Genomic DNA, 12,276 nt, shown 5'->3' with positions numbered 1-12,276 from the left:
CCACAGGACAGACCACCCCCCGCCGCCGATGGGGTAACTCCTTCCCTCCTTGATGTCTTTCCTACACCCAGGAATGACCAAGGGCAAGCTTTCCTACCAGGGCTTCTCGAAGGGTGGTCCCCAGCAGGAGACACCAGAAAAGTTACAGGATGGTGGTAAACTCTGTTTCCTGATCTGCTAATGTGACCATGCAGCAGGCAGACCATGTACACTTTTCCATCTGTACATTCTCATTCAACACGGAGTTGTTTAAAAAGGCCTCCAACAGGCACATGAAAAGATGCTCCATATTGCTAATTATTGAGAGATGTAAATAAAAATTATAATGAGGTATCACCTCACATTGGTCAGAATGACCATCATAAAAAGTCTACAAATAACAAATGCTGGAGAGGGTGTGGAGAAAAAGGAAACCTCCTACACTGTTAGTGGGAATGAAAAATTGCTACAGCCACTATGAAGAACAGTATGGAGGATCCTGGAAAAACTATAAACAGAAACACCATATGATCCACCAATCCCACTCCTGGGCATATATCTAGAGATAACTCTAATTTGAAAAGATGCTGCTGCTGCTGCTAAGTCACGTCAGTCGTGTCCGCCTCTGTGCGACCCCATGGACAGCAGCCCACCAGGCTGCCCTGTCCACGGGATTCTCCAGGCAAGAATACTGTAGTGGGCTGCCATTTCCTTCTCCTTGAAAAGATGTGTGCACCCCAATATATGTAACAGCACTATTCACAACAGCTGAGATATGGAAGCAACCTAAATGTCCGTCAACAGATGAATGGATGAAGATACAGTACATATATACAATGGAATACCACTAAACCATAAAAAAGAATGAAATAATGTCAACTGCAGCAACATGGATGGACCTAGAGATTATCATACTAAAGGAAGTGAGTCAGAGAAAGACAAATATTGTATGATATCATGTATGTGTAGAATCTAAAATATGACAAAAATGAACTTATCTGTGAAACAGAAACGGACTAACACATCCAGAAAATACACTTATGGTTACCAAAGGGGAAAAGGGATGGGGGAGGGATAGATTAAGAGTCTGGGATTAATAGAATCACACTACAACATATAAAATAGATAAACAACAAGGACTTTTCATATAGCACAGAGAGCTATAGTCAATATTTTGTAATAATCTATAAAGAAAAAGAATCTGAAGATGAATATATACACATGTATGTATGTATAACTCAATCACTTCGGTGTACACCTGAAACCTTCACAACACAGTAAATCACCTACACTTCATTAAATTAAAAAAATTAATTAAAGAATCAAATTTGAAGAAAAGAAGGCCCCTGATGGGCTAGAGAACATGGACTCAGGTAAGGGAGTGAGGCAGTGTGCCTTCCAGAAACAGGCTCTGAACACAGATGCAGGATGGAGACCATGTCCCTCAGCACTCGGCCGTTTGAGCCTAGGCACGTCCTCAGGACAGCAGTCAGCCCGCAGCCCCACCCTAACACCACAGCAGCCCACCTGACAAGCTTGTGCTGGGGAAGGCCGGCAGAGCACAGACAGACGCTGGGACGGGGTGACTCACTGGCTGATCAGTCTCACAACGCTACGTGCCAAGCACAGCTCCAGCAGCATTCTGTCAGTCCTGGAGCGGGCAGCACTGATCTCTCTAGCAGCCAGGAAGAACGGAGTATGGACGGGCCGAGGGACCAGGCTAGCCGGGTGGGGAACGCATCCAGGCGGGGCTGGGACTTGAGGCATCCCCGCCAGTGACAGGTGAGCCACACCACTCACCCCACCTGAGGACCGATGGGGACGAGCAGGAGGTGCAGCAGCCAGATGTCACTGGCTCATCAGTCAAGTCCAGGTCTCTCCTCCAGGATCAACCGCAGGCTACTGACAGGTACAGGTTCTCACTAACTCTGTCCTCGGTGGGGCTGGGGTTTGTTCCATGCACCCCGGTGGCCAGGTCTCTCGTGGGTCCCCTTGCCTACCGTGAACTGCCCCGCTCTTCTGACCATGCCCAGCTGAGGCTCTGACTCCTACACAGAGGGACTTTTTGATCCTTACAAAGTTAGGTGAAACAGACAATAAAATCAACCCATACGACTGCTTTGATTTAAAATGAGGAAGCAGCTGCAAGAGAATGGAGCTTTCAGATTCAGATATAAAGTCACTTGAGAGTTCGTGGTGATGAGTGGCCCTGATCGTGATCCAGGTTATTACCCCTGCCATGTCCCGGCACTCTGAGGCACAGAAAAGGCTCTCAGGACTTTTCCTGGTAGTTTAGCGGATAAGAATCTGCGTGCCAGTGCAGGCGACATGGGTTCGATCCCTGATCCAGGAAGATCCCACATGCCAGAGAGCAACTAAGCCCATGCTCAAGAGCCTGTGCTCCGCAACAACAGAAGCCACCGCAATGAGAAGCCCAAACAATGCAACGAAGAGTAGCCCCCGCTCACAGCAACTAGAGAAAGCCCACAAACCGCAATGAAGTCCCAGCACAGCCAAAAACCAGCCAATCAATAAAAGGCTCTCAGCAACGGAAAGAATGAATGCATGGCTCATGTCTTCATGAAATCTGTGAAACACAGAACAGTTCTTATGCTACAAAGCTAAATAAAGATAATAGGATACAATACAAAATGGTGTATGCTCTTTGATAACTACTGTGCTTTTCAAAAACCAAAAGTAGAAAAAAGAACAAGAAAAACATCAGAATGTCTTTGCATAGCAGGACTTAGCACGCTTTTCCTTTTAAAAGTCTCTGTTTTCTGCTTTTCGACAATAGCTATGCATTATTTACAAACCATGGGTAAAGAGACTTGATGTTTTTAAATTCTTGCTGCCAAACCAGTAATGATCACTTGACTTCTTTGTTCTGTAACAATGCTGCAGGCTTTATGGTAAGGAAATTGTCAGAGTCCCAACAATTTCAGACGGCTGGAAGGAAAAGCAAAGCACACACCCTGTGAGACGGCTAGGTTCCTCACAGTTTTTCCTTCAGTGATCGCTACCATTAACATCTACATGAACCAGCAAAAGGAGAGCTGTAGCTACAGACTCTGTTAAAACATCTAACTAAAAACAAAACCCCCCAGTTTCCCTTTATTTGGAGACTCAGCTTAGCACCGAGCAGCAATACAACACACATAACAATGACAAATTTTTTAACAAAACCACTGACATTTTATTTGAGTTAGTCTTAAATTGATAGTTTAACTTGTTTCACAATACCAATAGCTTAGCTTGTTTCACAATATTAAGATGTCCCAAGGAACTAGATATATTTTTCCACTTATTTAAGTTTTCTGCTACATTATTCAATAATTCTTGGGTTTCTTTCTTCTCATAATGCTAAACATTTTTTGGAATTATTCTCAAGCATTTTCTATTTCTGTTGCAAGTGCTGTTAGATTTCATGGTCCTCTCCTGTTCTTACCTTATGAAAGTTTTTAAATAATCCTAACAATCTTTCAGTTCATTCTCATAAACAAACTGGGATTGGTATCTCCAGTTGGATATATCTTCTGGAATATAATTATATTACATAGAATATCTCCTGGAAATAATTCAACGTTTTCCTGCCTTGTTTCCAATGTTCCTTGCTCCTCATTTCTATTTATTTTTAATTGGAGGATAATTCCTTTACAATGTTGTAGTTTCTGCTGTACAACAACGTGAATCAGCTACAAGGATACATATATCTGCTCCCTCTTGAGCTTCCCTCCCACCCCCTGCCACCCCAAGAGGATGACACTTTTTTCAAAAGAAGCGCTATTTAAAGGCTATGTACCTAACCAAGTACAAGATGCTGACAACATAAAGATAAGGAAAGGAGAGACGAGACTCCAGCAGACCCCCTAGGTAGTAAGTGAAAAGTCTTCTCTGAGGAGGAGGGTTATAGCAAGGCCGGGGCTCTAACTGCTTCATATCTCAGCTTTTACCAGGAGAGGTGGCCAGGCCATGCGCACTGATGCCAGGTCGGAAGGCTCTCCAGGATAGCTCTCCACCCACAAAGAGGAGTGCTGCTTGTCTTTTCATCCCTAAGAAATGATTTCTTTCTTTCTGGAATCAGCTAGATAACCAGTAATTTAGATAAAAACTTTCATCACTTTTTTTTTTAAGATCCAGTATCAGACCTCAGTCTACAATCCTTTTTCCCTATGACTTTTACAGCTCACACCCCTGTTTCTCTGAAATTAACACCTACCACATGCTATTCCTTTGAAAACTTCCAGAAGTTGGAAACATATTAGCAAAGCGAGATTACACAACTTGTAAAGTTTAACTGTGATTTCAGGCCAGGCTGTCACTGGCATGTGGACCTGAGCAAAGTGCCGGCAGCCCAGGGTCGGGAAAGAGGTAAAGGCCTGAGCCCCAGGGTTGAGGCACTGGCTCAGAATCATTCCCCCCAAAGCATGTGACCAGGGCATACGGGCAGCTGCAGGAATTCCTGTCCAGCACGGCGGCTCACTCCACGTATCTGACTGAAACCAGCTCTGCAGGACAAAGTTTTCAGGGCTCCCTCCCATCTCCCTGTCAAAACTGGCGTAATTCTTACCCAAACTGTGTAACTCATGAGAAACAAGTCTCAAAAAGTACCTAGGAAAGGACTTGCATCTATATTCCTCTCCCTTCTATCTGAACATAATGCTGAACTTTTCCGTTGACGCTTTGAAGCAGATGCTGGGTTGCTCAGGGTACAAGCCTGGAGTCTGCCAAGACTATTGTAACAGCTTTCTTACCAGCATCCCTCTCATTCTTGGCTGGTTACATATCCATTCAGTGCAAAATAAAGGTCATGAGAGTTATTCAAGGAAACCTATTAGAGGTTAGGCTAAGAGTTATCTTAGTGACTATGGGCTCCCAATGCAGGGAACTCGCATTCAATCCCTGGTCAGGGAACTAGATCTCACATGCCACAACTAAGAGTTCTCATGCCGCAACAAAAATCGCAATGCCACAGGAAGATTAAAGATCCCAGGTGCTGCCATTAAGACCCGGCGCAGTCAAATAAAGAAATATATTTTTAAAAAAGAGTTAACTTAGTGACAGAAGGTGCTTCTCGCCGATTCTTTGGTTTGGTTGGCCAGAGATGAAACAGTGATACTGTAACAGAGCTAAAATGAAACGCTTCTCACATAATTGGATCACTGGCGAGTTACATGCATAAGCCTCCTCAAGTGCTCTGAGAGTTCTACCAGCTGCCGACTAAGAGGGCTGCTTGGCAGTCGACAGAAGTCAATTATGAGGAGAGAGCTGGAGAAAGGCTGTCAGCTCTGACTCAGCAGCCTCTCATTTCTCTGAGTCAGCTCCTCATGATGAGCTGGGGACCAGGATCCAGGAGGTATGGCAGCCGGATGATCTCACGAGGTAAGGTCTGCAGGGCAGAGGGCTGTGTTCAGCTGTGGCCTCATCACTCTGGGCCACATGACTCTGTGAGCTTGTCTCCTTAGCTGGAAATAATGGTGATGCTGACACTCACTCTACTCATAGGAAGGTGGCTAAGGATGCTCACTGTGAGCCTGTGAAAGTCTCCCTGAAAAGCCATACTGCTCAGATGGATGTGGGGTGTCCTACTTTCTACATGCCTGCCCAAGAGCACTCACTGTCCTGTCTGGGCAGCTAAGCTCATGGATGACTGCATTGTATTATTCAACATGAAGCAAAGATGAATAACTGTGGCCACAATGACATCTGGTAAATCATAGTTTTATCCAAGAAAGTCAGTCGCCTTCCCAAACGGGGCCAATTCTCTGGAAGCTGCAGGCGATTAAGCCTTCCAAAGCAACTCACTGCAGAGCCCCTTGGGAACGATAAACTCTAGAACAAATTAGTGTAACAGCTAGAAAATGAAATCTATGATTAATTAGCTTTCAAGGGAACATAAGCCATTCTTTCTTCCATGGATCAAGTCCTTTTCCACCTCCTAGGTCCTTCCAACCACACTGACCGCCCCTCCTAACAGTCAAATCCAGCGAGAGTTTTTAGGACCCAAACCAAGGACGATCTATCCTGTAAACACTCCTCATAAGGACTCTTTTCCTAAGGATACTTCAACAACCACACAGGAAGGCAGGACGGACTCAGTGACAGTGCCCCTGAAAGAGGCTGTCCGTTTCCAGCAGCTCAGAATTTCTCCCACAACCTTGCTGCAATCAACCCTCAGCTGCACCGTGAACCACAGCCCCTGCATCTCACACAGGTAACAGTCATGGTGCAGGACAAGAGGCTCCAGCAGTGCGCAGTCCCCATTAGGAACACACAGGCAAGTGGTGCTTACACAAGTAACCCTGGATCTGCATTTTGTGATGAACAGTCTTCAGGTTGTAATGCTTTAGCTGTTAGAGTCAGGTATTCCTCTCTCCTCCTCCCATGCATCAGGATATTAACATTGGCTACGAACTTCTAAACCAGGTGAGGAACTCCTTGAGAATGTGAACAGCAACACTTTCGTTTCTTTTGTGTTTTACTTGTGGAGCTAAGCTCACACCCAGCAGAGAGAAGGCACCTGGTAAGTGGTTCTGAAGTCAGAAATAACCTCTTTTCTGTCATATTCACTGAGGCTACCTCACACATCGCTGTTCATGCTGCTGCTGCTAAGTCGCTTTAGTCGTGTCCGACGCTGCGACCCCATAGACAGCAGCCCACCAGGCTCCCCCGTCCCTGGGATTCTCCAGGCAAGAATATTGGAGTGGGTTGCCATTTCCTTTTCCAATGCATGAAAGTGAAAAGTGAAAGTGAAGTCGCTCAGTCGTGTCTGACTCTTCGCGGCCCCATGGGCTGTAGCCTACCAGGCTCCTCCGTCCATGGGGTTTCCCAGGCAGTACTGGACTGGGGTGCCATTGCCTTCTCCGCTGTTCATACAGGTTCTGAAAACAGTCACTTTCTCAGGGACAAGAAAACCTCATTATGGCTCAAAGCGGCATAGAGTCAGGTGTTCCTGTGAAAAATAATCACACATTTATGGGACTTCCCTGGTGGTCCAGTGGTTAAGAATGTACCTTCCAGTGCAGGGGACACGGGTTGCCTCCCTGGTTGGGGAACTGAGATCCCACATACGGAGGGGCACCTAAGCCTGTGAGCCCCAACAACAGAGACACCCAAGTGCTGCAACAAGGACTCTGCATTCAACAGCTGAGACCCACAGCAGACAAATGATAAATGAATAAATAAGTGGGCAAATAATTTTCAAAGGTAAAAAATAAGACCTTTTAAGAATAATTACATATTTAAAAATCTGACTAAACGTAAGTAATCCAAAGCACGAGACAACACTAACCTTTATGTCAGTTCTTAAAGATTGTCAGTTACGGTGCATCCAGTACAACTGTAGTGAATCTTAACTGTAACACAGAATTACACAAGAATTTCCACAAAGAAAGAACACACTTCTTAGGGAGAAGTTTCCCCTCCCAGAGAGATTTTTTTGTACTCACGACTGTACTTTTGTTTCCAACAGCTACACTCGGGTACAACTTCCATGGAATTAACAAACACAAGTGGACCCAAGAATCTGGTCTTTAGAAGTAGTACCACTGAACAGTGCTTTCAAATTATGTTTGAGAAATTCAAAGGGCAATGGAACACTGTCTTGTAGAAATTTATGGGAAGCCACATATGTAATTTAAAATTTTCTAAGACTCACATTTCAGAAAAGCACAAAAGGAACAGATGAGCTGAATTCTAATAATCCACCCTGTCCTTGGACTCCACGGTGGATTTTACAACCAGCATGTCTCCGTTTAGGCTGGCCCATGACCGGTGGTGCGCACGTGTCTGACTAGCCACTCCTCCAGCTCCAACCCTGAGAAAAGGCAGGAAACCTAGTCTGAGACATGGGGCATTTGGAAGGCCAGGCTCGTGCAGGAACCTCTCAGACCATCAGAGGAAGCCACTCATCCCCACCCCTCGCAAGAGAACCGAGAGCAGCTGGTACCTCTGTACGAACCACAGTGTGCCCGCCCCCGGCCTCCACCCAGACAGTCACAGGATGAGGGAACTGGGAACTGCAGGACCGTGGGTGCTGGGCGAGCGTGAAGGAAGCTGGTAGTGTGAGCTCAGCCTGCTCTGCAGAAGATGGGGCACCTTGTGACCCAGTCCACACTCGCTCACCGCCCTCCTCCTCTCCCCTCCCTGAATCTAACCCATAAACCTGGCTTATTTTGGCTCCCCATCCTGTGCAGGTGCAAAGGGGCGGGGCTTGTAAACCAGAACAGCACACCTGTCTACTTGGGGAGAACCGGTCACTCATCAGACACGTGCAGCAGTTTCTGCACACCCGCGTCTACACCCAGACTTTCCAGTTTCCCCATCTTGTCTCAGAGCGCATGAAGTCTCAGGGAATGAGCACACAGCCACATGCCTGGGCACTGGTCTCGCCACCCCTGCCCAGCTGGGGCTCTGCCTTCTCTGGTAGCCTTGCATCTGCCCTGAAGTTTCCCAGGAGCCTGTGCCTGTAGCCCTGTCCTTACAGCCACCCCGTCCCCCAGGCCTGCACTTGGACGATGGCATCTTCCAGGGTCTCCCTGTACAAGCCCAATCTGGGCTTTACTCTTTTATCCTTCAAGCCCTGCAAAGCCATGGCTCTGACCCCACCTCATCAGTCCAACTCATTCTAGAATCTGAGGCCCATTTTCCACCTCTCGGTGTGGGAGATAGGTCATTCATGGTGCCTGAGCTCTATACAGGCTCCATGAAGACGGAATCAGTCAATGATGAACAGTTGCTTTTAGGAGAAATACAGGGTTAGGTGCCTGCATACCTCTGGCCACAAGATTTTCATCAACTGATTAGTACCGAACCTTACTTTATGTGTGTTTCTACTATTTAATATACACTGTTGCTTCATTAACACTGAACCCACAGCCGACAGCACCAGAGCTCGCGCCTGCACGCAGCTCACCTAACACACAGTTTCTCCGTGAGGCACATCACAGCCGTCCTGCATGAGGACTTGAGACAGCACTCAGGCACAATGCACGTGGGCCATTTCGAAAAGAAATATCACCAATGAAAAGCACAAAACTGCAAAGGAAAAAAACCCTACCTGGACTCTTGACTGCACACTTCATGTGTCTGCAGTATGAGAGCAGGCAGGAAAGGCAAGCACTGCTTCATCTGCCCTCAGCAGGGAATGCGCACACCGGGTGGCTGCAGGGTTCTGCCAACCTGCCTGTGTCCCCAGATGACCAGAAAAACATCCTGAGCCCTGACCTGAAGGCTATAAACAAGTTTTGGTGAGCAGGCGAGCCTGCACACACGGAATCCAAGAGCGATGAGGAGCGACTGTCCTGGTACCGATGTGGTTTCCATGGCCACCCCCTCTGCTCCCCACAAGCTCCAGAGGCAGCTCGTGTCTCAGTCCTCCGTGTGTCCCCAAGACTAGCCGGGTGCGGGGTGAATGCTTGTTAACCAGAGCCCAGCCCATACTCACTTGTGCCTCCTCTAGTAGAAGGAAAAGACTGGAAGGCCCTGCTGTCTGGGCCTCAGTGTCTTCTGTCACCTGCTCAGGCCCCATCAGAACCCCCCATCCACCCACACAAACAGCTTTCATCACATGCAGCACTTCTGTGTAAGACATCCAGAGCGAGGGAGGTGACAGACATTTGCAGCCCTCACTCCACACAGTGTGGGGTGGGGGCGTGTGGCACAGAGTGCGAAGGTCACTACTGAGGTCATGTGCCAGGTGGGGCTGGGAGGCCTGGTGCCCCGTGAACCCATGGAGGCAGTGACCTTCCAAAAGCATTTCCTGCATCTGAATCGTCACGGGCTATAACTAGCAAAATTCCTCGTATCGCAAACACACCAACATAAGAAGTCCTTACAGGCTCTCAATGCGAAAGAAACATCTGAAGCCTGGGGTATCTGGGGGTCCCAAAAAGTAAAAACGAGGTTAGTGAGGGGAACGGAAGCAACATAGCCTGAGGGGCTTGGGAGAAACCGCAAAGTCCTGCAGAAAACGCCACGTCCCAGTCCACTGCCGTGGCCCACCTAATGCTCATCCCCACCCCATCCAGCCCCAAGTCAGGTCTGCAGGGAACTATTTATTCATAGTGAACGCATTCGAATCATGAGAACTTGGTTTTTACTTTTAGACAATCATCTGCAGATAAGATGGAAGGACAACAAAAATTTAAAAATTATGAGCTCAAGCATCAAAATGACTTAAATATATATATTCAGTATCTAACTCTCCAAATGGAGACATAAAACCTAAAAAAGTGCTAAAAAGAAAAAAACACTTGAAAAATGAAGGAACCTACCGAGCTTAGAGATCTTGGGTCATGTAAGAGTTGTTTATTGGGTGCTTCTGTGAGGCCCCAGCCTTTGCTCTCTGGCACATTGTGAATTCCTGTTACACGTGTTACAACAGAACCTGCGGAATAAACCTCCATGGACTGAACAGCTCAAGGGCAGGATGTACCTCATTCATTTCTGTACTCTTAACTGTTCACCATACCCAAAATACGGAAGACGAGGAACAGATGTGAAGCTTGCTCCTGAGTTAACTTTTAGAGTTCGGACACACACAGAGGCATCATCATAGAGGGTGGTCAGGGCACCTTGCCGCCGTACAAAACCCAGGTCACCCTAGGATATACCCATTATTCTGATAAACACATGAACTAGCTGTTTTTCATAACAGAATAGCATCTGTAATATCGTAACTATGTGAAAAGGACTTCCAAGCAGTAAGAGCCTGCTGTGTCTCTCTCTCTCACACACACACACACACACACACACACACAAAGGCTCTCGTGATTGCTACACATCCCACCTTACTTTCTTTGGAAAGAATCAGGCCCCTGTGTGAACAAACTGTAAGCAGTGTACACACACCAGCTGCCTCCACAGGACAGTGGAGTGAATGGCCCCCCACAAGGGATGATTATTACCGCCACTCCAGCGAGCAGGTGGAGGAAGGCTGGAGCGAGCTCAGAGATGGAACCTGTCCTCCAAGTGACTGCCCTGGAAGCCCTGTCCAGAGTCAGTCTTTGCTGTTCACCACTGAGCCTTGAAGATCCAACACACCTTACAGCAATTAATCAGGGGCCAGACCTCCAATGGCCTTGAACAAAGGAATCATGGCAGCCCAGTGAGCCCCCACCTCCCCCTAAGAAAGGCTCTCTGTGCACCGAGAACACCAGTGGGGCTCCAGGGTGAACCATCACCATCCCTGGAGCTGAAAACGCTTCTCTCCCGTTACTTGCATCCAGAAACTCTTCTCCTTGCATAAGCTTTCCCTCTGCATTGCTTTCATTGTTGACTAAAGTCAAGTGGCTTCCGGGCTATAGGAGCACCCCTGACAGCTGACAGAAGCTGAAGGCAGAAAACCCTGCAAGTTGGACGGGGCGGCCGTGACCCCATGAGGGACACCCAGCCCTGGTGCTTCTCTCAAGACCCCACTGTAACCCTGGCTCCGAGGACACAGCCCCTCTTCCGGAAGCCTGTCCATGTGCACTGTCTCTTTCCCAGGGAGCAGGGGCCCAAAACAGCAAAGTCCCAACCCCAGAAGCTCCCAAAGAATCCCAGTCCCAACCAGAAGCTGGTCTTTTCTATCATTTCTCTCCTCATCCAAAGCTACCAATAAATGCTAAGATGATCTTCACAAGAGGGATGAAAGGCCGAGGTCAAAGGCATTAAACAAACAGGGTTATTGCTTATTTATTGATTTCCTAAGGACCTACGAATGTACAAATGCGCTGGGCACTGTCCTCCCCGCCCCCCCACCACCCCATAAAGGGCATGAACCGCCCACAGGTGCAGCATGTCCCCTCGACCCTGCGGGGTCACGGCAGAATCTGGCACAGAAAGCCATACCCCAGCAGGATGGGGTGCTGAGCGTGGTGATGGGCACGACCTGGCAGGGCTGTGCTGTCCCATGGGGTGGTGGTCAGAGCACTTACCAGAGACCAGGCATGGCTCTCACCCTGCAAGGGCAGCCCCATCTGAGCCTCATGGCTGCACCACGAAGCAGTCGTGCTGGTCCCACCAGGCCAGCAAGGAAACGGCAGCCCAGCACAGCAAGGCTCAGGAAAGCACCCAAGACCACACAGCTGTGTGGTGGCGACAGCGTCGGTGCCACAGAGCTGAAGTCGGGCTGCGGAGCCCACGGCCGCTCCTGCCCTGCACTGGGCACGAGCCCACGGCTGAGAGGTGGAGGCAGGAGGCAAGTCCGCCCAAGGAGAGCTTTACAAAGAGAACGCTCGAAAGTGCCGGAGGAACTGAGACAGGTTCACTCTGACTGGCGTAAGGAGGGTGGGGGCAGGGGGCCAGCGAGGAGAA

At 48.2% G+C, this 12,276-nt stretch overlaps 1 protein-coding gene across 6 annotated transcripts in view; it reads right to left on the bottom strand.

Moving 5' to 3' along the window:
* Positions 1 to 12,276, bottom strand: part of FNIP2 (folliculin interacting protein 2) — a 127,111-nt gene that overhangs the window by 95,344 nt on the left and 19,491 nt on the right. Inside the window, exon 1 of one of the 6 annotated variants that reach the window (XM_081541726.1) lies at positions 7,637 to 7,795. The exons of the other annotated variants lie outside the window; for them this stretch is intronic. The gene's annotated coding sequence lies outside the window, so the exon portion shown is untranslated. Of the gene's footprint in view, positions 1 to 7,636; positions 7,796 to 12,276 lie in introns of those variants that run through there. 6 annotated transcript variants of the gene reach the window in all.

This window comes from Giraffa tippelskirchi, chromosome 11 (genome assembly GCF_054371585.1).
Source record: "Giraffa tippelskirchi isolate mGirTip1 chromosome 11, T2T-mGirTip1v1.2.pri, whole genome shotgun sequence".
Taxonomy (NCBI): Eukaryota; Metazoa; Chordata; class Mammalia; order Artiodactyla; family Giraffidae; genus Giraffa; species Giraffa tippelskirchi.
Note: the sequence above shows the minus strand (reverse complement) of the source record. Positions and strands in the feature narration are given on the sequence as shown.